The sequence below is a fragment of the Dipodomys merriami genome, unplaced genomic scaffold (genome assembly GCF_024711535.1).
Source record: "Dipodomys merriami isolate MVZ:Mamm:240054 unplaced genomic scaffold, mDipMer1.0.p SCAF_24, whole genome shotgun sequence".
In the NCBI taxonomy this organism is placed as follows: Eukaryota; Metazoa; Chordata; class Mammalia; order Rodentia; family Heteromyidae; genus Dipodomys; species Dipodomys merriami.
The window spans coordinates 10,723,540-10,750,952 of NW_027203826.1; the positions used below are offsets into that span (position 1 = coordinate 10,723,540).

The 27,413-nt window shown below is 33.8% G+C and overlaps 1 protein-coding gene and 1 long non-coding RNA gene across 8 annotated transcripts in view; one reads left to right on the forward strand and one right to left on the reverse strand.

Moving 5' to 3' along the window:
* Positions 1-25,289, reverse strand: part of Brinp3 (BMP/retinoic acid inducible neural specific 3) — a 407,230-nt gene extending 381,941 nt beyond the window's left edge. The window contains exons 1-2 of one of the 7 annotated variants that reach the window (XM_070034061.1): positions 25,226-25,289; positions 24,130-24,226 (exon numbers count right to left, since the gene is read on the reverse strand). The gene's annotated coding sequence lies outside the window, so the exon portion shown is untranslated. Of the gene's footprint in view, positions 1-20,867; positions 20,992-21,341; positions 21,442-21,718; positions 21,800-22,442; positions 22,465-24,129; positions 24,526-25,225 lie in introns of those variants that run through there. The other 6 variants (XM_070034060.1, XM_070034063.1, XM_070034066.1 and 3 more) reach the window with 6 other exon arrangements.
* Positions 24,996-27,197, forward strand: LOC138835595 (uncharacterized). The gene is made up of 3 exons (XR_011374665.1): positions 24,996-25,237; positions 25,598-25,706; positions 26,928-27,197. It is a non-coding gene; the product is annotated as an uncharacterized lncRNA (long non-coding RNA).
* Positions 27,198-27,413: the final 216 nt, after the last annotated feature.

Consider the following 27,413-nt stretch of genomic DNA (forward strand, 5'->3'; position numbering starts at 1 on the left):
TAGCTAAATTAATCTATTGTAATTGATTTAAATTAGATGATTGCAAAAGTGAACAAGAACCAAAACAATAATGTTCATCAGCACTATACATCATTCATATTCTGTATCCAAGTAGTCTTTCATATTTTGTATCCAAGTAATGACAAATAAGTAATTACGCCATAACAATATGACAAAACAATGTCGTCTAAGGGATTCTTGGAGCCTAGAGAATAACCAGCCAAAGGTACAACATTCAATTTTTGTTTAAATATTTTTAATTAAATAGTGTGAAAATGGCATCTTGAAAAAATTATGACATTTTAATACTAGGAATACTTAACTCTCTATTTCATATTTCAACTGGAGACCTGCAGTAGGTAACCATGTATTTTTTCCATGATGAAGTTACATTTCACATATATTTATGAGTCTAAGAAACATTCATATAAAATATTTGTATGTTCATGTGTGTTCAGGAATATATGTTGATGGATGAAACATGCATAGATAGATAGATGGGGTGATTGGTATGTAGATGTGTTTAGGAGAGCAGATGAAGTTGCATGAAAATAGAGTATGGCCCGGTAGATGAAGAGTAAATGTGTCCCCACAATATTAAGAATAAATTGCTATCCTGTATATTTAAACAGTACATTATTTTTTCTTGAGCCTTAACAATTTTGTAAATTTATGTTGTGTCTTGTTCATGAGATAAAAATAATTAGACTTGCCCAATTCATATGCATACATAAACTAAGGAGTCCAATTGATTCAGTAACTGAAAATGTATGCACTCTATGGTAGCCATGGAAGAGTTAAGTCATAGACATATAATCCCAGGATGCAATCCCATGTGGCTTGAGATCAATAAGCATATTGATCTCAATATGCTAATAAAATGATTCAGAAGCTTATGAATTCATTGTTAATTTCCATACTCATTATTTTAGTAATATTATTCAAAAAATCCTCATTATTTTAATAATATTATTCATAAAATACAACTATAGAGTACATAGATTCTGACTAGTGTGGAAGATTTTGATGTGAGAATTTTAATAATCATTTTCTTATAACAATAAGACTCACAGCATTAAGTAAAATTTTTTGTATTACATATTATATTTCTTTGGTGATGAGATACAAATACTAATAGCTTAGTTAACATTTCTACTTATGTTTTGCTTTTAATTTAATTTTTAATTTAATTGTAAGCTATTAGATTTTTATATAATTTTCAACTATACAATACAGAGTACTACCTCAAAATAGAGAGACAATGGGGGCTAATCATCTGATTCTACAAAATGAGAGAAGACCGTCTGTACAACAGGAATTGCCTCAGTCACACACAGTACTCCACTTTCATGACTTACAAGTACTATGTTTTGTAAGCAGCATAAGAAATCTTTATATTTGATAGTAATTTTGAGTGATTTATTGTAAGAAGAGAGAAATATTTAGAAATAGATATTGCAAGATTCTGCATTTCACTTAGCTATGTGAATGCTACATTGTTAAATGCATCAACCCATGGAATTTGTAACTCTTACAAGAATATTAAATATGTTTCTATACAGTATTTGTTTCCTTTTCTTTATTTGCCATTTCTTTTTGGAACTGGGGATTGAACCCAGTGCTAGATAAGCAAGCACTTTGTCACTAAGCTATATCCCAGCCTGCATACTGTTTTACTTATATCCAAACAATCCCTTAAAATCCTACAATTTTTGTGTTGCATTTTTATTCATAATAAAATTCCTATGTAATAACATTACCTATAAGTACAATAAGTAGTACTTATTGATTAGAGGATGTATTCATAACAGATAAATGGATATATCATCTATCACAGATACATCCTCTAATCAATAGGTACTACTTATTGATCATTATAATCATAATAAAATATTAAAAATTACATGTTATAACATTAGATATATACTATAATCATTAAGTATTACTTTTCTTTGTGAAGCACTTACATTTTTTATTCTGCTAATCAATTACAATGAAAGTAGCAACATGTTATTACTCTTACAATAAAAACATATATGTTCTTAAGTTCTTTCTTCACAAATAAGGAAAAATAAATTATTTACCCACTATCTATTAGATAAATATTAAATATCTAGTCTTAAAGGAAATAATTTTAAGTTAAAAGTAAATCATAACCATAATACCTGTATACAACTTTCTTTTTAACAACTTCGGTTAAAATAATAATAATAATATTCTAATAATCACGATAAGCTTCTATTACAAATAAGCTTAATGTGTACCATCTAAGAGAATAGGCCCCAGAACCTGACTTCCTGAGTTGAAACCATAGATCCTCTACCAGATGTATGACCTCTAACAGAGGCATTAATTTTTTTGTGCCTTAATTGTCTCAGCTGTCAGAGTATCACATCAAGAGGCTGCTAACTGTACAGTATGTGTTGTTATTTACAAACACCTAGACAAGTGCCTAGCACATGTTAAGCAGAGGCAGTAAATGTTTTAAATTATACTTCATGTGGATATTAGATTATGTAATTGTACACAATAATATTTCACTCAAATATTTGTGCTGAAACACATGACTTTGGAGTATGTACTATTGAAAAAATAAAACACCATCAATATAGATGATGTTTAAGATCCTATTCTAAGACATTTTAATTTTTGAAGAGGTAATTAGCTAGAAGCATATTTATTCTGTTTTCATCAGTTGTTCTGAGGAAGATTCATATTTTCTCATTGTTAAAGTAAATTTTATTTTATATATTTCTGGTTACAACATGATTATATATACATACATATATTCATATGTACATATTCATAGATATGTATATATATGTACATATATTTGCAACTTTAATATATGGGAAATAGAATCATTTTATACAATTATGTATATAGAACAGCCTAAAAGCAATATAAACAAATGTATTACTAATAAGTTTAATTCATGTATTTTTTTCTACTTCTAATACTTGGGTACAGTTTATTTTTTAATTTAACATATAGGACTATCAATCATGGTCAAATATAAACTTATTTTGACCAGTTCAAATCACAAGATTTTTGTTGGCTTGTTTTGTGCTGTACATTGGGCTTTAACTCAGAGTCACTTGAGCCACATCTCCAATTGTCATTGTTCTGTTTAAGGGGAGACAGAGCCTCCCCCAGACTTTACTGCCCAGGCCGACTTGAAATCACAATCTTCTATGATTCACCCTCCCTCCTGTGTAACTAGGATTTAAAGACACAATGTAGCATTTTAAGTTCTCCTGAAATAGTTTTTGAGAAAAAATTTTGAGTTACAAAATAGAGGACAGATTTCATAAGCAAAAACTCTGTCTTCCAGTTTTCCTCACAATTAGTGCCCATTAGACTTAAAATTAACTAACAATTGGGCTTAATTTCCTTGTGGGAACAAAATTAGATAATTGCATGTGTGAATCATCTTAATATAAATAGCAATTTTTAAATTATCACTGAATGACCATAATTAGTTTCTTTGTTTGGATGAGTTAATAGCCATATCAACTCTTCTATAAAAGATGGTTTTCTAATAAACTTGCCAGTGACAAAATATTAGATATTTGTAGCCAACAAGATACTAGAATATTTGTTGATCAAAGCATGTAAAGTACTAATGTTTTACAAAGATGAAAAATCAAAAATATGATATAAAAATGAAAATTAATTGGTAAAGTCATTAACTTTTCATTTATTCTGTAGAGAAAATTATTTTAAATTCACTATCAGTGAATAAGTGAATAATTGGACAAGTAACAAAATGATAGCAATATACAATACCATTTGGGATATGGAAAGACACATTTTTAAAAACAAAATAAGAATAATAAATATTGAATAAAATAAAGCATTATAAAAAGTGAGAGAAATTATGTTTATTCTATAATATTTTATTTAAAAAGTATTATTGCTAGAATTTTCATTTTCCTGAAATCAAAATCAATAAAATAAAAATAAAAATGTCTAAATATTTCAGTATTTAAAAGTATATTTTTAGGACAAATAAAACTATTAGTATTTAAAAAAATAATAGTATAATGATTGCTTCTCAATACAATTTGATTTGAAAAAAATCGAATGATATTGAAAAAGTCTATGAAAACTTACAAAGAATATATATAAACATATAAAAACATATAAAGGAAACATTTCAAATGTATATTGTATACATCAGACTGTGTGATGTATACAATATTCTAGTATATAATAATTACTTTTCCTTAATAGATAGCTTTTATTTATTTCAAAGTGACCAGTCATAAAATTATCTAAAATATTGTTATGTTAAAAGTGGCACCATAGCTTAAATAGTAGTGCACCATCTGTAAGCTTAAAATACTGATAGTCATATTTAAATTTAAATTTATAAAACTTTGAAATTTTCATAATGATTCATATACTACTGAAAGCGAATTTCTAATCTTGCTAAAAGTACAACAATATAAAAAATATTAGGCCTAATTGAGCAATACCTCATATAATATAGGTTAGTGAATCATATCATCTTTTAGAGAACAATGTCTAATTTTTGAATTTTTGAATGATTACTGCTTGTTAAACAATAAACATCACGAAACTACAAATTTCTGCCTGGTATTGGTGCTTCACTCCTGTAATCCTGGCTATGCAGGAGACTGCAAATTGAGGATCATGGTTCAAAGCCAGCAAGGATCAGGCAAGTCTGTGAGATTCTTATATCCAATTAACCACCAGAAAACCACAAGTGGCCCTGTGGCTCAAAGAGCTAGAGAAGCAGCTTTAAGCAAAATTGCTCAGGGACAGTGCCTGGACTCTGAATTTGAGCCCTACTACCAACTTCAAAACAAAACAAAACAAAACAAAAAAACAAAAGCCCTACAATTTCTGCCTTTGTTTTTGTTGTTGTTGTTGTTGTTCTGATCCAGAGCTCAAACTCAGAGACTATGTATTGTTCATGAGCTTTCCTAGCTTTGAACTGTAATTCTCTGTTCACAGGCTTCTGAATAGCTAGGATTACAGAAGTTTGCCACTAGTTCAGTTTCTGATTTTATATGTACACCTTGATTGTTATGCTAGAAATACTTTCATGAAATAATTATATCAAATATTTCATTAAAAAATTTAAACCCATGGAAAAGTTTAAAAAATATTATAGTAAACATGCATCTGTTTTTCTCTCTTATTTTCTCTACACCCTCATATATTTTTAAATAGGCAAATTTATTTGTACAATGTCCTATCCTTGTTCTCTATATTTTTACTGAAGAAGCTGTATACTTCTCTACACAATAATTCCTTAGTTATTACATTACTGTTCATTAATAGTGAAGTTAGTAAAAATCAAGTTTTAAACATTTATATTTAGTCCTTAATACCATAATTACTACTTTTATTTTAAAAGTCACAAAAATAAAATATATATGCTATTAAATTATAATAATTATAATTCCTATAAAATGAAATCAAATATTGTACTCAACATTTCTAGTTTATATTAAGTTATATAATATATATAATATTTGTATGTATTTTGTAATTATATTATCATTATATGTGAGCAAATACTGGTCCTGAAATGTAAATTGAATATAACTTTGTGTATATGGCTTAAAAGTATAGTTTAAATAGTTTCAATATTTTTTAGTATATTCATCATTTTAAGTCCAATTTTGTAGAATTCATAAAAAAATCAGAATAAAAGAGTGAGTCTTATTGGTCATTTACCAACTTGCATATTATGGTGTACAAAGAATATTATGAGAATTTTCAGGTTTCAATGAACCAGCAGTATGACTGAAAATATTGCTCTGTTTTTAGGAATTTACTATATGGAGTCATTATTTAAGGTAGTACACACTACCTATTTCCATCATATTAGAATCCTGTATCTCTGTTAAGAAAACACAACATTCTCCTAACATTTATCTTCCTAGTTGCCTTATCTAAGTAAATAATTACCTGTACTCAAGTCCTTATCGCATGTACCCTATCACTCCCAATCTTCCCTGTGTCCTTCCCCATAGGAATAAAACAAATCATTTTCCTTCATCCTATTCACTTGACAGGTCCTTTATTTCCTCAACACTACCGTTGTTGCTCTGAACAAGACTGCAAATAAAATTTCAAAGCTTGTGTTCCCAATACTCCTGTGCATGGCTTTGATTTTGCCTTCTAGATAACATCATTCAAAGTTTTCACAATAATGTATAGAAGCATCTCCCCTTAGCTACATATCAGTGGCTCATGCCTACTACATGAGCTACTCAGGATACTGAGATGTGAGGATTGTTATTTGAGGCCAGACAGAGCAAGAAAGTTTGTGAAATTCTTATTTCTTGGTAACCACCAACCACCAACAAGTGTAGTTTCGGCTCAAGTGGTAGAGTACTAGCCTTGAGCAAAGAAAACCAGAAATACCACTTACGTCCTGAATTTAAGCCCACATATATACACATACACTCACAAACACAAAATATTAACTCTTCACTCAAATCTTCCCTGGGCTACATCTTCACCATCACCAACCAGACATCCAGCATCCTTCAGTTAAAATTTTACTCATAAAATGTGTCTCAATTTATTTCTCCCTCTCTTTGCTTATGCAGTTCCTACTCTGCCTGAACTACCATTTCTACTTACACCTGTTCATCTCACTACCCCTGACTTTTCTGTGAATCCTCAAAGTGATACTTTATCAATATAGCTTCCTAAAATCTTCTGAAGCTAGTTGGTTATAGTTTCTGTTCCCCTGACTTCTCCTGTTGTAGAACATTTAGCTCCACATCTTTATCCCAGACAACAATATAAACTTTAGAATGAAGAAGTTAATTGTTCATGTATCAATGAGTATGTAACTGTTATTAAAGTCCATGATAAAGTTTCTTAGGAAATATTGAGTGAATGGGTGAATGATTAAAATATAATTACTAAAGTATAATTTATATGAATATCAAGATTTAGAAAAACAATATTAAGAAGAAAATTGTACAGAACAATTTGCATGTGAGCAAAGCTGAATTTCGAAATTTCAAATGAGAAAATAATGTTTTTAAAAGAACTTCTATGTCCAAAGTACAAACAAAATCTACCTGATCAAGTAGTAGCAAAACCATCTAAATATATTTTTTAATGTTAAGCATAGGAAACAGATGGACAATATGCATTATTAGCCTCAGGCAAAATGATAAGGAGTTACCATTATCATGTGTATGATTATAAAACACTAATATTTTTTCTTTTGTGTTCTATTATCCTAGTTTTTAAAAATAAAATTTATATATGAAAGTCACTGTTATTAATCAACAATGAAACATAAATCTCAAAACAGTATGCTACTCTGTTTTTTATTGTTGATTCAAGGAAATCTAATACAGACCCCTATGTGGAATAGGGTACTATCTTTCACTTTGGAAGGTCATGTACTAGGGATGATGTTACATTAATGCTCCCAAAACACCGTAAGGGAGAAAAATAGAAGTAATAATATACTTTGCTATTTATGTTATTTTCATAACAAAATTGAAACTAGTGATCCTTTTAGATAATTCAAATCCAAACATTTACCTGATCTTACAGTTTAACAAGCATCCAACCTGATATATATTTTGCTGTCCTTACTTGTTTGCGTAGGAGGAAAAAAAATGATTCAAAGGAAGTAAACATGAGGTACAATAAGAATTCTATGATAGTAGCGTCAGATAGAGCTCATAACTACCAATAGATAAAATTGGTATTGATTAGAATTTTTATTGTCACTTTTAATACAATAAAATTATAATATGTAGAAACAAAACATGAAATAAGAAATTAAAATAGAAGACTATTATCACAAGCTACTATAAACAAGTAATAAAATATTCACATATTTTCCATAAGTCTTACTGTATAATTTAACATTTGCGGTTAAGCTGATAGATTCAGTCAACTAAATATGACTTCATTTAGTAACTTTAATAGAAAAATATAATTGTAAAATTCAGATAACTATATATATATATCAATTTTATATTTTATTATGTTTAAAATATATGTAAGATTAGCTCAATTTAATTTTCTTACCTATTCTTCAGAGAAAATTGCAAGTTTATTTTTGTTTTTTAATTTAATTTTTTTAAATAAGTTTTTTATTGTGAAAATACCGTACAGATGGGTTACAATTACAGGAGCAAGGTAATGAATACATTTCTTATCAAGCATTGTTGCCTCCTGCTTTGTTTTTCCCCTACCATCCCTTCCCTTCCATTTCCACAACTACACTCCCCACCCCCACCCCAACCCATGCCTAAATTGTAAAGTTCGTTTTCTACGTAGAGTTTTGTACATCTCATTGTTGCAATGGATCAACTTGTATCCCTATTTGATTACTCAATCTTATAATAAGTCAATACGTAGTACTAACAAAAGAAAAAATGTACTCACATCTACATATACAGAATTACTCTCTGAAAATGGTAAACATAATACAAATTCTGAAAAGGGACGATTGATAACATTTTTCTGAGCTACAATTGTAATATTTAGTTAGCTAGTTTTCTGATGCTGTCAAAGACACCAGAGAGTGACAAAATATGGAGGATATTTCCAACAATTTAATAGTTGAAATTCATCACTATACCTAAAATGCATGTATAATACGATTTGCAAAGAAAGACTTAAGCATAAAAATGAAAATAAATAAGTTTTACAGCCCTTATCTTTCTAGAATTGCATTTAAATTTGAAGAACTAATTGGTAAATTGTTAACTAACATCAACAATGAGATACATCATTTTAATATATACAAATACCAACTTAGTTTCACTTTTGAAGATTCATATTTTTATATTATCTAACAAGCTGAAATAAAGTTTTCATGAATCAATTATATAAAACAGTTAAATATGTATCCCTTTATTTTGTGAAATACTATTTACAAGCTATACTTTAAATTTCGTGTGACCTAAGATTGTTCTCTCTTAATCTGGACACTAATCATTTAAAAACAATTATTGTTAAGGTTTGTATAAACCAGAAATAAAATTATTTTATTAAAAATTAATAATTTATCAAGATATGAAGTCTTCCCATATTTTCCAAAGTTAGGCCACTTTTCTTAGCAATATTTGGAATTTTCTGCACTTCCCCAGGAAAGGTGATCTGTTGATCTTTGTGCTTCTATTGAAATAAACAGTAAAATGTAGAAATTGGAAGATTATTCTGACTTTTAGCTACACAAGCAATCACCAGGCATAGCTGTGAATTACAATAAAAATTAAGCTTTCTTTTCTGTATCCGTCAATTATTCTTTCAAAAATTTTAGACTTTTTTTAAACATAAAGTAAACATGTAGTTATGAAACCTGTCCTGATGAGTTCATAACAACCTTAAATTCTTTTGATAAATGTAGGCTGAATATTATTAAAGTAAGTATATATTAGATGTTCTCCCATTCACAAGCCTTTTAAAATTTTGCAACACAATCCTATTATTCTCTACATACCTTATTTTCATACAGAGAGAGTAGAGAGAACTGTTGGCAGGACTTACATTTTAGAATTCCCTCTGGTCCCTAATACTTAACATACTATTTTGTATAGAATAATAGCTGGGAACATATATGGAAACTGAATTTCTTTTATAAAACCTTCATAGGATATTTCATTATAGCTGCTTATTCTAGATCCAGATCACACTTACATTTATCCATTGATGATGCATCATTGTACTTTCTAGCCTTTTCCTTCCTCTACCCAAAAGAACTGAACTCTTTTGTTTTAAATCATATTGGATAGGTTAAAGCTGAGTTGTTTTTTGCTTTTGTTTTTGTTTTAGAAGGTATCCTTCTAATCATTCAGCTGTTAAACGTGCATTCCAGAAAATACTTCTCCTTGATTATTCTAACTGAGCAGGCAATACAGTGGCTCTGAATTACAGCTTTAAGTGCTTTCCATCTTAATGAGGGTGAGTATTTCTCTGAGGAGTACATACTGAAAGGGGAACTAATCTCCTGCTTGATCCTGTCAATACAATCTTGTCCTACCAATAAAGAGGAAGTTATATGCTGCTTCCTAATGGTAGAACTGATTAGAAAAATTTGAGAGAAAGTGAATTCTGTAAGTCTGCCTAGCTCCTAGGGGAGTAAATTCATAAAAGCAGAAAGTATAATACTCACCTGAGTTAGTTGATACAGAAAAAAAAAAAAGATTGCTTATTTCTATGAAGGGTATCACATAACAAAATGTTATTGTAAGATATGGATTGCAAATAATAAGGAAAGTAGTCAGATGCTGAAAAGTAAAGGTCAAATGAAGGATGTTTAGCCAATGTAGTTAGGTTTTTAGGAACCAATTTAAATTTAAATAGATTAAACTCTAGTTTTTAAGTAGATACGATAAATGCTTTAACAGAGATATTTTCTTTGATGGGAGGCAAGTCAGGCTTCTGTGAACTCTCTTCTCTTAAAATCTCTGACTTTGAGACTGCTAAGGGTATTCTACCAGGTACGATTTAGAGAATCGCCATGTTTCAGATAAGAGAACAGAGACATGTGGTTGTGCTCCTCACCATCTACCATCTTCCAGGCAATGCCTGATGTTAGCCCTGATTTTAGCAAGAATTCTGACGGGTCTACTGAACGCGACTAGTCCTTACTCCTGATGTTCCTTTCCTCTTCTACATTTTCATCCATTCACTCGCACCTTGCTGCTTGGTGGCACATTGCCTGTTTTTAATGTTGCTTGCAAAAGTGAGCCAACTATAATGTTATTTTCAAATCCTAACTTAAAAATCTCCCTATCATAAAGGTTAAGATGAATATGGCATTGCCATTTCTGCCCTTTTCGGGGTAGTGTTTCATAGTAGAAAGCTTTACATTTTATGAAAATAAAAATGTTGTTTAGCATTTGTTTTTCAGGTAGTATCGTTTTTAAAGAAATTTGAGGACTACAGTTAATTTCAAAACTTTTCTTAGACTGTGTGCCAGAGGCTCTCCTAGGTAATCCTATCTACTCAGGAGATTGAAACCTAGAGGATTTAAGTGTAAGCCCAGTCTAAGCAGTAAAGTTCAGGAGACTCAATCTTCAATCAATCAGCCAAAAAGCTAGCCTGGAGGCATGGATGAAGCTGTAGAGAGCCAGCTGTAACCAAGGTACTACAATTTTCTTCAGCAACATACTAAGTGCAGATTTATGCAAGTATATTCTATATTTCTGACCTTGACTTTATGGACCATGTCCTCAGCTTTAGGTTTTTAAGGATTTAGAAATGTGTGTGTGTGTGTGTGTGTGTGTGTGTGTGTGTGTGTGTGTGTGTGTGTGTGTTGTTTATTTTAAACACAATGATACTAGATAGAAAATGGAACAATATTACTAATTCAACAGAGACATTCCTTATCTTGTATTTAAAGGCACACAAAAAATGTATGCTAAGAACAAGAGTGAGTGATACAATGAAGTCAAAAATTGTAAATCCAGCAATGGGACCAAAATGTAAGGAGAGATTGACCCAATAGGAAAGGTAAAATAAGTTGCATAATTGGAAGTTACTTTACAGAGAGACATAAATAAGCTGTCCTGACAGTATACAAGGAAAAAACACATGTGCAGTTTTCAAGGATGATTCCGCAAACTTTCTATTAAAGATTAGCATAACTTCTGATTACTTGTGCTACAGGAAAATTTAGTATTTTTAAATAAACTTTAGAATCTTTTTAACTCACATGTAATAAAATTAAAATCTGCAAATTTATAATAGAGGAATTTGTGATTATAAATATTCTCAGTTTCTCCTGCCAATTTCATCCTGTATGAGGGTCATTTTTCATAGGATAGCCATTACACTATTAACTCTGGAAAGTTAATCTGGGTTTCATTAATTTCAATCGTTGCATCAAATGGAATATTCCATTGAAATGTTCCCATGGCAAGGAAGATACTATTTTATTTTAAAAGAAAAAAGAAAAGAAAAGAACATCTAAATCATCACTCTGAGAAATATTATGACTACTTTTAAACACAGTTTGAAAATTTTCAAAACCTAGTTTTTCCATGCCTCTTTAATAGCTACCTTTAATACCACAGACAGACAGAAAATACATTCATTATGGCCTTTATGGTAAGGAATTAAGCAATCTTCTTCAAAACAGAATTATATTTACAATATCACAATTGGACATGTGTGAAAATAAAATGAATGGCCAAGGCTTACATGTACTTTAGTAGATTAATTAAAACTAAGTATGCTTCAAATAACAATGAATTTCAAATATTGCATGAGCAATATCTGTTTTCGTTGCTATATTCCCTAGATTTATCCTCATGCACACAATTCATCTGACATCAAATACACATATTGAATCAGAAACAACTACAGAAAAAGATTACCAACAAACCAATTCAGGATTAAGAATTTTTTTGTATTTTTTTCTTATTATCTTTAGGTAGTTGTACAGAGGAGTTGTCACTTAACAAAGCAGTTTACAAATACAATGTACCTTGGTTTTCTTTCCTTCTTTCTTCCTTCTTTCCTTCCTTCCTAAGTTTATCTTTTTTCTTTTCTTTTCTTTTTTTTGGTATGCATGTCCTGGGGCTTGAACTCAGGGACTGAATGACCCCTGAGCTTTTGTGCTCAAGTCTATCAGCTATACTATTTGTGCCACAACTCCACTTCCTGCTTTTCAGGTGCTTAAAGATAAAAGTGTTATTGGACTTCCCTGCTTCAGCTGGCTTTGAGACAAGAACCTCTATCTCAGCCTCTTGATTAGTTAGGATTACATATGCTTCAGGATTAATAATTTAAAATTTTATTCAGTGTTCTCTAATACTTTCTCAGCTCCCATCTTAGAGCCTGAAAAACACTGTGTATTTCTAATTAAAGAATTCCTCTTTTGGGCTGGGGAGGAAGCTCAGTGGTGGAGTGCTTGCCTTGCATCCTTGAGGCCCTGGGTTCAATTCCTCAGCACCACATAAGCAGAAAAAGCCAGAAGTGGCACTGTGGCTCAAGCAGTAGAGTGCTAGCCTTGAGCTGAAGAGCTGTGGGACAGCACCCAGGCCCAGAGTTCAGGCCCCATGACTGACAACAAACAAACAAACAAACAAACAAAAGAATTCTTCTTTAGCAATGAAACTATTGCCTCCTATCCTGTTTACAGAGATGATTACAGAAGCTGTATTTTCACAAGGAGGCTAACACTGCAATGATTGGTATTGGTAATGCATTCTAGTTTGTTTAACTAGCTTTATTACTAGTAATAATAGTAAGCTTCTTTGTGTATCAATGTTATTCAACCTAGAATTTTGAGAAAACTCGTCACTTCTGAAGAAAACCACTGATTTCAGCCAATTATTGTAACTATTAAAATAGCCCATATTGTTTTCAAAATTCAAGGTTGTACGATACTAAAATAGGAAAGTAAATTTATTTAAAACTCACTTATGGTTTGAGGAAGGCACCTTTGTAAAAAGAATCAGCAGAATTTTAATAGATGTCAATGTACTTGTTTTTGTTTTATTTTAGTTTTATTTTGGGTAGTAATACAGTTGAAAGTGTTCAAACTTTAAAGGTTGGCATTTAACCACTTTTTTTTTTTTTTGGTCGGTTGTGGGGCCTGAACTCTGGGCCTGGGTGCTGTCCCTCAGCTCTTCAGCTCAAGGCTAGCGCTCTACCACTTGAGCCACAGCGCCACTTTCAGCTTTTTTCTGTTTATGTGGTGCTGAGGAATCGAAAACAAGGCTTCATGCATGCAGGCAAGCACTGTACCACTGAGCCACCTTCCCACCCCTCAACCACATTTCTAGACTTAAATATTACTGCTTATTATGAAGATGAATTCGAGTAGATCTTTCAAACCTTGGGTGCCCTCAAGGCATTGATTTTACAGATGTTTAACTCCCAAGTAACCAGTGACACCCAGCAATAAATTCTAGTTTTTAAATCTTGCCTGAATGTGTCAGGAATTACATTTCCAATAATAATCACAGGATTTAATATTTCTAGACTTATCTGAGATCAAAATTTGGTGATGAAGACATGGTAATGAATACTTAATAACTGTTTTCTAATCCTGTCATTTTTAGCTTAGACTTCTTCAAATATGTATCTTAAAGAGTGTAAAATATGACAAAGATAGTAAAATATGTCAGTTTTGTGATTATAAAATCATGTGAACATAGTTGAAACTTTTGTTTGCCTTATTTACTCAAGTTTGTTGAAGAAAAAGAAATACTTTGATAGCTAATCACAGCAATTTATATTGGAGCTGCTGACTTTGATTCTAATAAAAATTTATTTCTTTAAAACATAGCTACCATTTCATACAATCACAAGACATAGTGAAAAGGGTGTCCCATTCATATTCATCCTGGCTTAGCCTAAAAAATAATTTTCATCTATTATATTTTTCTTTATTCATGAAGCTGAACTCTGGGCCTGGGAGCTGTTCCTCAGTTCTTCAGCTCAAGGTTAGCACTCTACCACTTGAGCCACAGTGCCACTTCCTGCTTTTACTGCTTATTTGATGCTGAGGGCCTTATACATGCAAGGCAAGCCCTCTACCACTAAGTCACTTTCTTAGCCCCTGTATTTGTCTTTTAAATCATCTGAAAAAGACAATCGATCAATTCTTTCATTTTATGGCTGGATAATAAAAATAAAATTTGCAGTACACACACACACTCACACTCACACACATATATACATATTCTACCAGAGTTTACTCTAATATGAAAATATTTTGCATTTATTTGTCATAGTTACCTGACTATCCCAACATATCATTCATGTGTTGCTTTTTAGTGAAAGTTTAAAAGACTACTATGCAGGCAAATATCAACAATCTGTTTTTCATGCAAAAGTTAGTAAAACTAAAGAGTGATGAATTGTGAAGATGAATCTATCAGAAATAGGGAAGGGTTTCAATATCCATAAGCTTTGTCTCCACTCAAAGTGTTGAAAATACTACTTTAATCTAAATGAAATTTTAAAGTTCCTGTTGAACATTAGTAGGGTGCCCTTTAAGAAACTCAAGAATCCTTTATTCATAAATATGAAGTTTTAAGTTTCAATACTTGAAGTTTGGATTCTTTTATAGTCAATATTTAAAACAAAAAAAAGGAATCCTGCCATCTTTGACTGACAGACTGAAACCTATATGTTGAAATGAATATGCATTATAAATCTAGAAGACATACATTCCATCGTAATTCTTTATTGAAGGGTTTATTTTTAAGTTCTAGGCTATTGTAAAGCCCATTTGGAATGAGATGAATACTGAAAAAAGTATACTTTTTAGTTAACTGGAAAATCATTTTACTTAAAATTATACAGTTTTGGAAACCATTTTCTTTCTCACTAATCCTTAGTATAACTTTCAAAATATCACATTTTGCATGTATAAAACAGACTTTGTACAAGAATGACTGGTCTGGATGTATAAGTTCTAGTTCTATAAATCACAACAATCCTATTTTAATATCTTGAGTAAACTAGCTATACATGTTACCATGTTCAGTATTGCCTATAAAAATGTTAGCTGGGGACCCAAGACTCATACTTATAATCCTAGCTACTCAGAAGGCTGAAATTCAAGGATCACAATCCACAACCAGCCTGTACAGTTAACTCTGTGAGACTCAGCTCTTGTAAACCACAAAAAACGCCAGAAGTGAAGCTGTGGGACAAGTGGTAGAATACTAGCACTGCAGAAAATAAGTTCAGGACCAGTCAGTGTCCAGGCCCTGACTCATGCCTCAGGAATGGTATAAAAGAAAATTGTTGAGCCTGGTGGGGCACAAATGGCTTAATTGCTGAAATCCTAGTGACTCAGGGGCCTGAGATCGAAGAATCAGGCTTTGAAGCCATCCTGGGCAAGAAAATCCATAAGACTCATTTTCAATCAACCACCAAAACCTGGAAGTAGAGCTGTGACTCAAGTGCTACTCTTCAACAAAATTGCTCAGAGACAATGCTTAGAACCTGAAATCAAGCACACAGACACAGAGACACAGAGACACACACACACACACACACACACACACACACGCACACACACACACACACACACACACACACATTGAGCAACTATGCATTAAATTATTTTAAGGTAGTAATTTTTACAACACTATAGCATGATCAATTCAATGTTTCATGATTTTTCTAGTGTTTATTACTGTTTATGAGGTGTTTGTTACTGTTCACTCCTAAAAAACATAGTTCTTCATCTCTACAAACACACTTCAGAGCTAATTTTTCTAAACACCTGTGGAACATTGCTGTTTAAATACATAAAAGCTACTTGAGTATGTTGTCTACCTCAAGAACTTCCTTTAATTCTTTTATTATAGTTACCTATACCAAAGGGCATCAGCATTCATCATTAAACTGAATATCTAAAAGCAGTGCTCAAACCATTTTCATCTTAAAAATGTGTCACACCAGTACACAAACACCATATATAACTCAGATAAACACATGTGATTTTCAAATATGATTACTGAGTGGGTTATAATTTACAAATGTAATCTTTGATTTAATTTAGTTTTCTGACACAGAGTTATATTTATAGACTTCATCTGAAATGTTTTAAGGAAACCATTTCATGTCTGAGAGTGAGGGTTTAATAAAATGAATCTATGAAGTAATATCATGCTATTTACTGGCCAGTATTTGACACTGAGAAATCTAAAATGCATTCTTCCTCAATTTTAATCTTCCCAAGGCTAGATTGTTTTTTAATAGTGTAATATTATAGAAATAGCTTTCAAAATTAACAAAATGCAAGAGTCCAGAAAAGTTAATAAAAAGCAGCTTAATCCTGATGAGGTTGGCCGATATTCACAGAATTCAGGAAGAGTAAGTCCATCTATAAGTACTCTTTCACAATAAATCTATAATGGAATTTAAATGAAACAGACTATTATGAGAGAATAATTCTTTCCACAGCGGAGAGCTATAATACATTTGAATGTAGTGTTCACATATTTATTAATTTAATCAATAAATGTGTACTTTATAGATTTAATTTGCTGAAGCTATAATATTGTAGCTACTTTATTAGCTATTAAAGGAGTTTGTTATGTTTTGTGCGCTCTTAAAGACATCTACATCTGAGAAAATTAGGATTTAGGCATTAAACATATTTTAAAATTATTATAAATAAAGTAGGTCAAACTAAGGGTAAATATCTTTTTGGACTCTGTAACTATAAACATCTTGAGAAATAATGATGATTATTTAAAAATGAAATGTAGAAGATGAGAATCTACAATGTCTTTTCAATAATGTATCATTTTCCTACATCTATTCTTTTTTGTTTAAAAATAAGTATTTTAGAGTATCAATACAATTATTTATTTTATAACAAAATGTCTTCTAATCCAACTTGATTGCTAAAACTATATTCATTATATCCTCTCATCTTTGGGGGAAATAATTTTGTTAGTGAAGCATATTGAGTTTATGTTGCTTGTTAAAAAATCAAAAAGCTAATCATAATAAACTACTTTAAATATTAATTGGGAAATACACCAAAACTATTTATAATGTTGTTTATTTTGAACATTACATGTAAATAAATGGATTCATAGCTCATGAAATAATTACCAATTACTTTATAATTGGATATGTCTGTAAGTGAGTAATTGGATAAAAATGTTCTTCATGGCTAATTCTCTTCTTGGAAATGATAGATATAAAACCTTTAAAATGTTATTGATGAGGGTATGTGATGACCAATGTAAAATGGATAGAGTGGCTATTTGATACCAGAAAGAAAAAGTCTAGTCCAGAACGTCTATGCATTTCTTTAGTAGAAAGGCCATTAGTAATCATGATTCAATTTCATCTCCACACTCGTTTTATGTGTTACACAATAAGCATTATAACACTTTCCACTTCTTTAACATTTAAGATCTTTGATGAGCAATCAATAAAAAAAAAAAAACTTCAAACTAAGTAGTTTTTTTTTTTTATTCTACTCTCCTTACAACTTATGGAAACATTAAGTAAATAAATGACATTGCCTACCCTGGTGAATGGAATATTAGAGTCACACTGCGATCATTCAGATTAAATAATCCTAGTTTGAATTACTTTAGTAGCTGCTAAATTAAAATACCAATAATACCTAATCCATTTTGGTAAAAATGGATTGTATAAAACATGTTAGAAATGTCTCATTTTTTTCACTCCAGTGTTCTTCATTTTGGTATTTTACGTAAGAACATTGTGATCTTCTTTTCCATTAAATTCATCAAAATTAGTAATATAAATCACCTAACAAGTTAGATTTTTGCTGTCATTAAATGTCATTTAAAAAAAAACAGGGTTTGACTATTCAAGGGCATTACAAGCAAAAGAAGCAGCTATGCATAAAGATCTGTGTACCTTAGGAGTCATATTATTTCAATATTTTTTAATTGCATGCTTTGAAAACAAAGGCAATACTGATGTTATGTAATTGGCTCCATGATACCATAGGCCAATAAGTTTGATGCTAGCATTAAGGAAAGGTGAATCAATATTATTTCTTGTGTGACAATAGAACTTACTTTAAACAACTAACTTAAAATGTAAAACTTAACTTGCAACTTTTCAGTAACCCGTTTAGTTTTTATAGCACGTTTGTTCTCCTCTTTGACTTGTCTTCTTAAAATACATTTTTTAAATGATACTTTGTTCAGAACTTTTAAAGTATACATCAAGTTCTTCATATGCGAGATGAAGAAAAGTGATGAGTGGTCACAGAATTCCTTAAGAGGAGTACAGTGATGGGGCAGACCGGAGCTGAAATCTGGAAACCACAGGACTAGATCTGTCACTAATCTATTTTTCCCCATTCTCCCATTATTAGAAAATAAACAAAAAGATGTAGAATAGTAGAAGAATACACGATCAATCTTGTTAAAAATCTAATATTCAAACACATTTGAGATGTTTTTAAGGAAAACACTAAGTTTATATAAAACTTGTCATATAATGGTGTTAAATTTCCATGTATTTGGACACTATTTAGAAACAAATATCCAATTCTCTAAATAAGCAAAATGCAAGACTCTAATTTCCCACAGTAGTTTTTTTTTTCATTTTAAAGATATGAAAATAAAATAACACAAGAAATAAAGGAAACAGAAGCATTGGTTGAAAGTTTGGTAAACCCAGTGACTCTTCACATTTTTAGAGACACAGTAAAGCATTATTGTAAAAGTGTAAATTAAAAAAATGTTTAACAATGTTTAAGAAATTCAAATTTAGGAACTCACATAAAGGTAAAAATTGCATATATGTATATTTATATAATGTATGTTTCTGTCCTCTCATTCTTTGGATCAGTTGATTTCTTCTTGCTTAGGTTTGATTTATTTTCCGGTAACATACCAACCATTTTACTGAAGCAAATCAACTGTATGATTATTTTACAAAATATATGTTCTAATAATAATATTGGATTTCTGAAGGAAATTATGTCATGAAAGATGGAATCATGTAACATTACCTGATAATGAAAGTGATTATTATATGTCTAATTTACTTTGAAAACATTATTAAAACAATACAATATATATTAAAAATGAATACCTTCAGTTAACCCAAATATGTTTATAAACACAGAGAGTGGCACATACACTAATAATCATTACTACAATAAAATTCCAGAATATAAAATGCAGAAGAATTGAGCAATTCATTGACAAGTGACTTTTTCCAGTGGAAAAATACTACCCTTTTAACCAAACTAAAAGCAAAACAATAATTTTCAAATTTAACCACCCAAAGTTCTTATTATCTTTCTTGCTTCAAGATTTTTTTCCATGAGCCTGATAAACAAAACAAGTATGGAATCAAAGATACACATCAATAAATGTAAGAACAAAAATAATAAGTAAATAAATAAACCTTTCCAAAGAAAATATAAATAATTTCCTTATAAAGAGAAACTATTATTAGCAAAGAGACATTATATAATTTTATATTGGTGATTTGTTTTTATTCACTTTGTGGTAACTCCAGCCTTCTTCAACTGTAAGAAATTATCACACAACAATCACCATCATAGTAACAAAACTTAAGTCACTCAGAAATGTTCATCATTTCAATTGAGTTAAATATGCTAATGGAAAAAGTGGATTAGTTACTCAGCATACAGATCTACAAAACTTTGAATTTCAAAGAGGCTTCCTTTGGCAAGTGTACTGAAAATTTTCTAAATTTGTTATGATTTTTTTTTCCAGTTCTTTAACTGTTTTCTTATGGCCAGATTTCTCTACTGGGATCAACAGAGTCTGGCCCTAGCTTAAGTTGTTTTCTGTTTAGTTTGGAGTTTTTTCTTGTTTGTTTTTTCTCTCATTCTACTTCACAACCAAACCAACCTCTACCTCTGTCCCCATTCCATAGATTCTTTTCAGGATTGAGAAAACATTACCAAAATTTTCACACATACGCACAAGCACACACACACACACACACACACACACATCTCTATAAAGTAGTCAATTACTTTGCTAGTTCAGGACACTATTCATAATTCTCCAGCTGTCCTTTATATATTAATATCTGTGACATTATCAAGAAGCAATGTTTTAAGGCATTTCTGCATCTGCCATATTCCATATTTTATTAGAGTTATCCATCCCTTCCTCTGACTCTCTGCCCTCCCTCTTCTGATCTATGTTCAATTTCGGATTTTTCATTGCACTGTTAAACATTTAAATAAATGCACATTAAACATTCAAATGAATGCATGCTAACAATTTCAATAGTATTGAACATGTTCATGAATGTGAATATTAAGAACTTGTGCATCATAGGAAATGCATATATTTGAGAGCTTGAAACAGAAGAATCATCACCGGTTTGAATCAAACACAGGTTATACAGTTATCAATAAAATATAGACATCCACTCCTTACCTGCTTAATTGCATGATGACCAACAAATCTAAATAACAAGCCAGAAAAAAAAAGTCCCCAGAATCTCAATCAGCTAAATCATCTATCTTCCACGCTGCTGTGACAGTTTTATACCCTGGTGCTATCTCCTTTGCTTAGAAGCATTTGACTGGCCAGAGTATCTGTAAAGTGATGCTAGGGTTAATTTGTAACCCCAGTCACCCCTCTCTCTCTCTCTCTCTCTCTCTCTCTCTCTCTCTCTCTCTCTCTCTCTCTCTCTCTCTCTCTCTCTCTCTCTCTCTCTCTCTCTCTCTCTCTCTCTCCCCTCAAAAACAGATAGCTAGGGTTAATTTGTAACCCCAGTCACCTCTCTCTCTCTCTCTCTCTCTCTCTCTCTCTCTCTCTCTCTCTCTCTCTCTCTCTCTCCTCAAAAATCAGCCAGCTGGCATTTCCCAGGGTTGGAAACACAGGTTATATTTTCAGAAGAAGACCTACCCAGTGTTTCCCAGGCTCATTACCTCTAGAAGGAGGGCCCTGCTGGAAGTAGAGGGGTCTTCCTGGACCTGTAGCAGAGTGAAAGCCTCTCTGGTTCAAGTCTTGGAGACTAGGAGAATAACCCTCAGAAATTTAAACTCTATGGTACAGTTAGGCTGCGGGAGCGTCGGTGACTGTGGCCAAGATGCAAGCACCACCTCCTCTTGGGTAGCTTGGGGGTGGAGTGGGGGAGGGTGCCCAGATGCAGGTCCTCCCAACTGCTCCCCCCCCCAACCCGCCACACTTACACTCGCAAAAAGGGAAAAACAGTCTAACATTACAGAATAAGCTAGACACCCCCCCCCCCACCTCGCATCCAGGGCTTTGCTTTTAACTACCTCCTTGTAGTCCACGCTGAAGGTTCAAGTTGAAATCCAACTCTTTCCTTCGCCCTGCAGCCCTCCTGATTGTTGGCAGTTGGAGAAGGGAGTAAAAGATAGACAGCAATACCTCACGGTGGGGTCTAGAAGTCAATCAGCAATCCCAAACCCTACTAAGCAGCGGGATGGAAAGAGCTGCACGGATGGCCCTTTTAAAAAGCCATGGGTGCTGTTGGCGAAAATTGCAGAAAGGGGGTGAAAAGAGATTCCAAAAATCCCAAGTCTGTCCTCTAGTATAGAAGAGGTTATTGGTCCCAGGAAGCGTTGGGAAGCGTGTGTTCTGCGACCATGAACCCTCTCTCCCCCGCGAACCCCACTGTGGTGGGCTGAGAATGCCCACAGCCGGCCGGCACACGTCCTACTCCTCCCGCCGCAGGGGCTGAGCGGGGAGTCTGCGCCACCGGGTCAGGAGGGGACAGCGTCGCCACCGCGCGGGTCATTCCCACATCCAGCGCCCAGCCTGCGGTCAGCCGGCCAGCCAGGATGGGGGAGCCCTCGGGTTCCCTGAGCCCCGGTGGTTTCCGAAGGTGTAGCCAGGCGCTGCTGTGAAATCTCCAGGCATAGTCGCCTGTTGATCGCCCTCGGGTATAACGCATTGGTTGTTGGCTACAAGAGCCTCTCTTGCCCAATTTCCCTTCCACCCTGGCGTGCTTTGGGTTATAATTCAGCAAAATGCACTTACCTAGGTACCCCGTGTCTGTCCCTTACAGGAGACTAGCTTGAGAAGAAAAAATACCTGACTGCACTGAAAGTTGTTGGGTTCCCCACCCCCACACACACACTCACACACCTTCCTTCCCTCCCTCCTCCCTTGCACAACGCAGTGATCCTGCAAAGAGGATGTTTGAATTGGAGAATGACACCAAACCCCCTTCTCTGCAAATGAAGTCAGAGACACTGGTGGCTCTGACTTGCCACGCAGGACAACCCAACTGACCTGAAAAGAGAACAGGTAGAAAGTAGAGAGACTGGCTAGGGGTGTCTGGTAGTGCCCACCCTGGTGTCAGCTAGATTCTCTCTTGGAAGGAGAGAATGGGGAAGGGGGGTGGGGCCCCTGAGTCTTGAGACAGGCAGGGGGTGACACTGCAGCTGGAGTATTTTTATGTCTGGCAGCTGAAGGGCTTTGGGATTAAAAAAAAAAAAGTAAGATCGTCATGTCAGCCATTAATTCAATGACGACAAGATTAATTTCTTCTGAACAACTGAAAAGGAAGAAAAAAAAAGTAGAACTTGAACAAATGTCCTCACTTCCTTCCATCCAATAAAGGAAATGTAGCAGAAACCAGAAACTTGCCTTTATATGTGTGGGGGGGAGGGGTGATTCAGAGAAAATCCTCAGCACCTATTATAGGGTGACTGATACATCCAGATTTGTGTTTAATAAATATTGTCCCTATGTAAAGTCGAAGCAAAGATTCCTGTGTTTGTCAATATAACTCTACTGAATGGAAAGTGTAACCCTATCAGTTAAACCCATAGAAATATTCAGAGAAGCAGAAAGCACTGACCACTATAATTATACTTACTAAAAATCGAGGGTGGGGGAGGGCAAGCGTAGTTAGTGAAGCAATTAAAAAATTCACATAAAGTCCTTCCCTCCACTTCAACTACAAGCAAGATAATCAAAGGTTCTTCTCATAGCTCTCTTCCTCTGAAATAACCCCTTTAGGTCCAATTAACTGGCCAAGAGTTAATTTTCCTAATATCAGAAATGTGCTGTCTAATGCTATGCCCATATTGAAATACCATGTCCAAGTTAAGGTGTATATGGTGGCATGGATGATTTTGGATGTTGCAAGACAAAAATTTTAAATAAAATAAAAGGTACCCTCAAAGCTTCAAAGACTGCACTCTTTTTAAAAAATCATATTTAGTGGTTAGGGTTCTGAAATATTTAGAAAAATGTACTTTACAAAAGTCCTCCCTCACTCATGCAATTGCTTAGGATCATCTAAAAACACACTGACCTGAACAACCTTCCAGGATGGGAGACTAGTGAACTTTCCCAGACCCTGCAGTAGTCAGGTTTCCTAAAGGCTCTCTCTTAGATAAACATGTAAGATTTGACCTTCTAACTGGCACAAGTACATGCCCAAAAGAGTTAATGGGAAGAGGGATTAGGGACTAAAATCCATATAATGTGCATTATAAACCAGACCAGAAGGAATGTAAAAAGGAAGGGATCTTTGACTGCATGGGTTACATCTTAGTACTTCCGTTGCCAGTAGCATAATAACTAATAAATATGGTCAGGTATCTGAGTTTGAAAAGTAACAACAACAAGCCTGAGACACATCTGAAAAAAGAAATGCTTATTAAAAACAATCTTAGCATTTAGTTATCCGTGTCAAATAAAGAGAGTAACTTACCAGAGGAAATTTCAGGAAGCAAGATGCGTGTGGAGGAAATACATCCAGGATTCAAGCAGATATTCCATGGTCTTCCAAATCAAGGAAAAGTAGTGAGCTGCAGGGTGGTAGGACTCAGAAATACTCAGCAGTTCCTGGTGGCATGTAACTCAGTGAAAACCAATTGTGAACGCAGTGCTTTTTTTAAATTTGGGGTTGGAGGCTGGGAGCTTATTCGTGGTGCTCCTTGGGCAAACAAAAGTGAAAATTTACAGACTTTACAGCCCCAAATAGTGGGGGAAGCCAGAAGCTGTGTAACCCCAGAGAACGGGAGGTGAAACACAGATAAATCTGCAGAGAGAAGTGAAAAGATGTGGTAGACAACCAGATAAAGAGAGACCTATTGAGCAAGGCTGTAGTCATCCTTATAGATTGTAGCAGCAAGAATGATTTAGGCAGCTGGGCAAGATCCAATGAGAATTCAAGAGAGCACTGCTTCGGAAATCCTGCACTCAACCCTTCCCACTCTCAGTTCGCTCAGAGTTACCTGCGCTGGGAACATTATAATCAGGTTTAATAGTATTCCATCAGAACATTCCGCTAGGATCTCCCTGGAACACTGAAGGAGGGGTGTCAAGAAAGCCCAACACAATCAGCAGCCCCCCCCCCCCCACACACAAACCACTACCACGATCATCGGTCACATTGTGATGACCAAATCATCTAAGATTTGGAGCATTGGGGGCTGGGGGACGACTTGAAAACGCAGATGTGACCGAGCTACTGTGCGCTTTGGGGGGCGCTGTGTCCGGGAGGCTTAGGCTAAGGAACCAGCAATTACCGTTCCAGGAGGAAGGGCTGAGGTGGTGGTCCTCCCCCGTCCCACTACCCTGGTAAATCCTGCTGCCTGCAGCATCGGCTCGGGGCAATTGACTTCCACCCGAAGCCTCAGCTCCAAATGGCTTGCTTTAGAAAGTGGGGGTTTCGGGCCATCGGAGGAACGGTGCCTGTCCCTGGGGAAGCAGGTAGCAGGCTCAAAGGCATCTGCCTTGGGTCTGATTCCTACACAGTTACATTTCTGCTAGCTATGTCCCTGAGAGGTTGCATAAACGATCACCTGATCGATCGGGTAAGACTGTCTTGATCCTTTCTCCCTTTTCCTCTCGGTTGGTCCCATTTCCTCTCCAAGCCCAAACCCACCGCCTCCCTCCCCCCCCCCCCGCTTCCCCACCCCCGCCCATTTGAAACTTACTTCCCCTAATTTATATGTTGACTGTGCCACCCACCAACCCCTCCCTTCCCCAGTCACACTCCTCTCCCGTAAAATAAATAAATAAATAAATAAATAAACAAATAAAGACCTTATGCCCTCACTGCATTGCTTGGCTCTCGGGGCTGGTAATCTGTATCAAACATAAGTGTTTTGATCTGCTCTAGCTGGATTTTCCTCTGGACCCCGAAGCTTAAGTAGTATGCATATTTTTTTCAGAAATAGAAGGAAAAGAGAGAATGGAAATTGATTTCTTGCAGAGACTGAATCGCCGAATGATAGAAGGGGAAAAAAAATATATTTGCCCTGAATGAAAAAAATCTTCTTGGTAAGTAATCTTATTTTCTGCGGCTGAAAGAGAAACACATTGCTTGTCCCTGCCCAACCCCCATCCCATTCATTTGTTTTCTCTCTGTATGTAAATCACGAGCTGGGTCAGTAACCCCTCTCCCCCCCCCCCCCCGCCCTGCTCCTTAGAAAGGAGGGTGATTTTGAAGAAGGGAAGAGTTGGTAGAGTTAGGGGGGACGTGGGGGGCGAAAAGGGGGATGTTAAGGAGCTAGTATAAACCCTTTCAAGTCTTTCATAAAATCCCCCAAACAACGAAAGCAAGTTGGGCTTGCTTGTTGAAGGGGTATTTAAGAATCTCCCTTACTCCTTTACCATTTTTTTTTTTCTAAAACTCCCTTCTAAAAATAGAGAAATTAGCTTTGAATTACTGGTCTCATGCTTATGCTTTTAGTATATTTTGGCTCTGTTTTTAAATATCATATTCTTTCAGTGATACAAATAAGAATGATTATTCCCACATTTTGCAGGTAACCGAAAGCAATATGAAGCTCTTTCTAAACATGGATTTTATGTATGGCTTTTGCATCAGATACAAAATTAGTAGTTTTCCAACCTGCTATCTGCAGGTTGTAGTTCTACTATAAATTCATAAAGCCCTCTGGTTTTCCATGAGCTTATAGCACCCCCAGCCTGTACTGCTCAGATTGTGAAGAGTGGTAGGTACAATTCTAGGTAAAAACAAACTAGCTGATTGTGCTTTTATATCATTCTTAAGTGTGGAGAATAACAGGATTTGCAAATCGTGTGAGTATGGTTTTCAAACATAAGCTGATCAATTTACTGTGAAAAGTAAAGTAGATTTTCTTCAAGAAAAAAAAAAGCAATGAAATTTTGAACCACTAAGTATGCCTTACTAGTCAGATATTTATATTATTTTTATTGTTGCTAATTTTATTATTACCATTTATCCTCCCAGTTTAGTAATGAAGAATGAGTTTATTGACATAAATTTTATTCCCAGAGCAGGAAAAAATAACATCACATCAGCAATTGCTGATGTGCAAATGCTTTTGATAACAATAAACTTCATTTTAAATAAAAGTCCCTGAATAAAGGTAGTTAAGTGGCATGTTACAGCAGCAAGATAAAATATACATATTCTCAAGAATGTACAAGTTTTTATTACTATGAAAATTGCTAAGGGGTAAAAACATTTAAGAAGGACATGGTACTGTAACTTTTCTTTCTTTCTCTCCTCAGGCTATATTGCAGCCCTAATGATGAGCTGGAACAGAGGTTTTTATTTCTTGTTCCATTTTAGCAAGAAGATGGGTGATTTCTGTGTGTTTCTGTGTTGGAGGTCCACGTAATCAGGATCAATTGCTGAGTTATAATCATTCCTAAACCCATTGCAACAATTATGTTACCAAATATACTTCACATATGACCCCAATTGGCTACGTAGTACACCTTTGATATTCTAGGAAATGTAATTGGTTTGGGAACACCTAACCCGGTATGAATTAGAAAAGTGAGACATTAAAATTTTCATTTTATGTGTTTTTAAGCAAATATAAAGCTGTTTCTCATAAATATTTGAAATATAGAATTATGAAAAGAATAATGAGTTTTATGTTTCTTGGTTCTGGAACCTTAAAATAGTTTGGAAAATTGAATGTTTTATTCAATAATTCAAATATTTGAACATAAATCATACCATTTGATTTCATCAACACCCTAAATTGT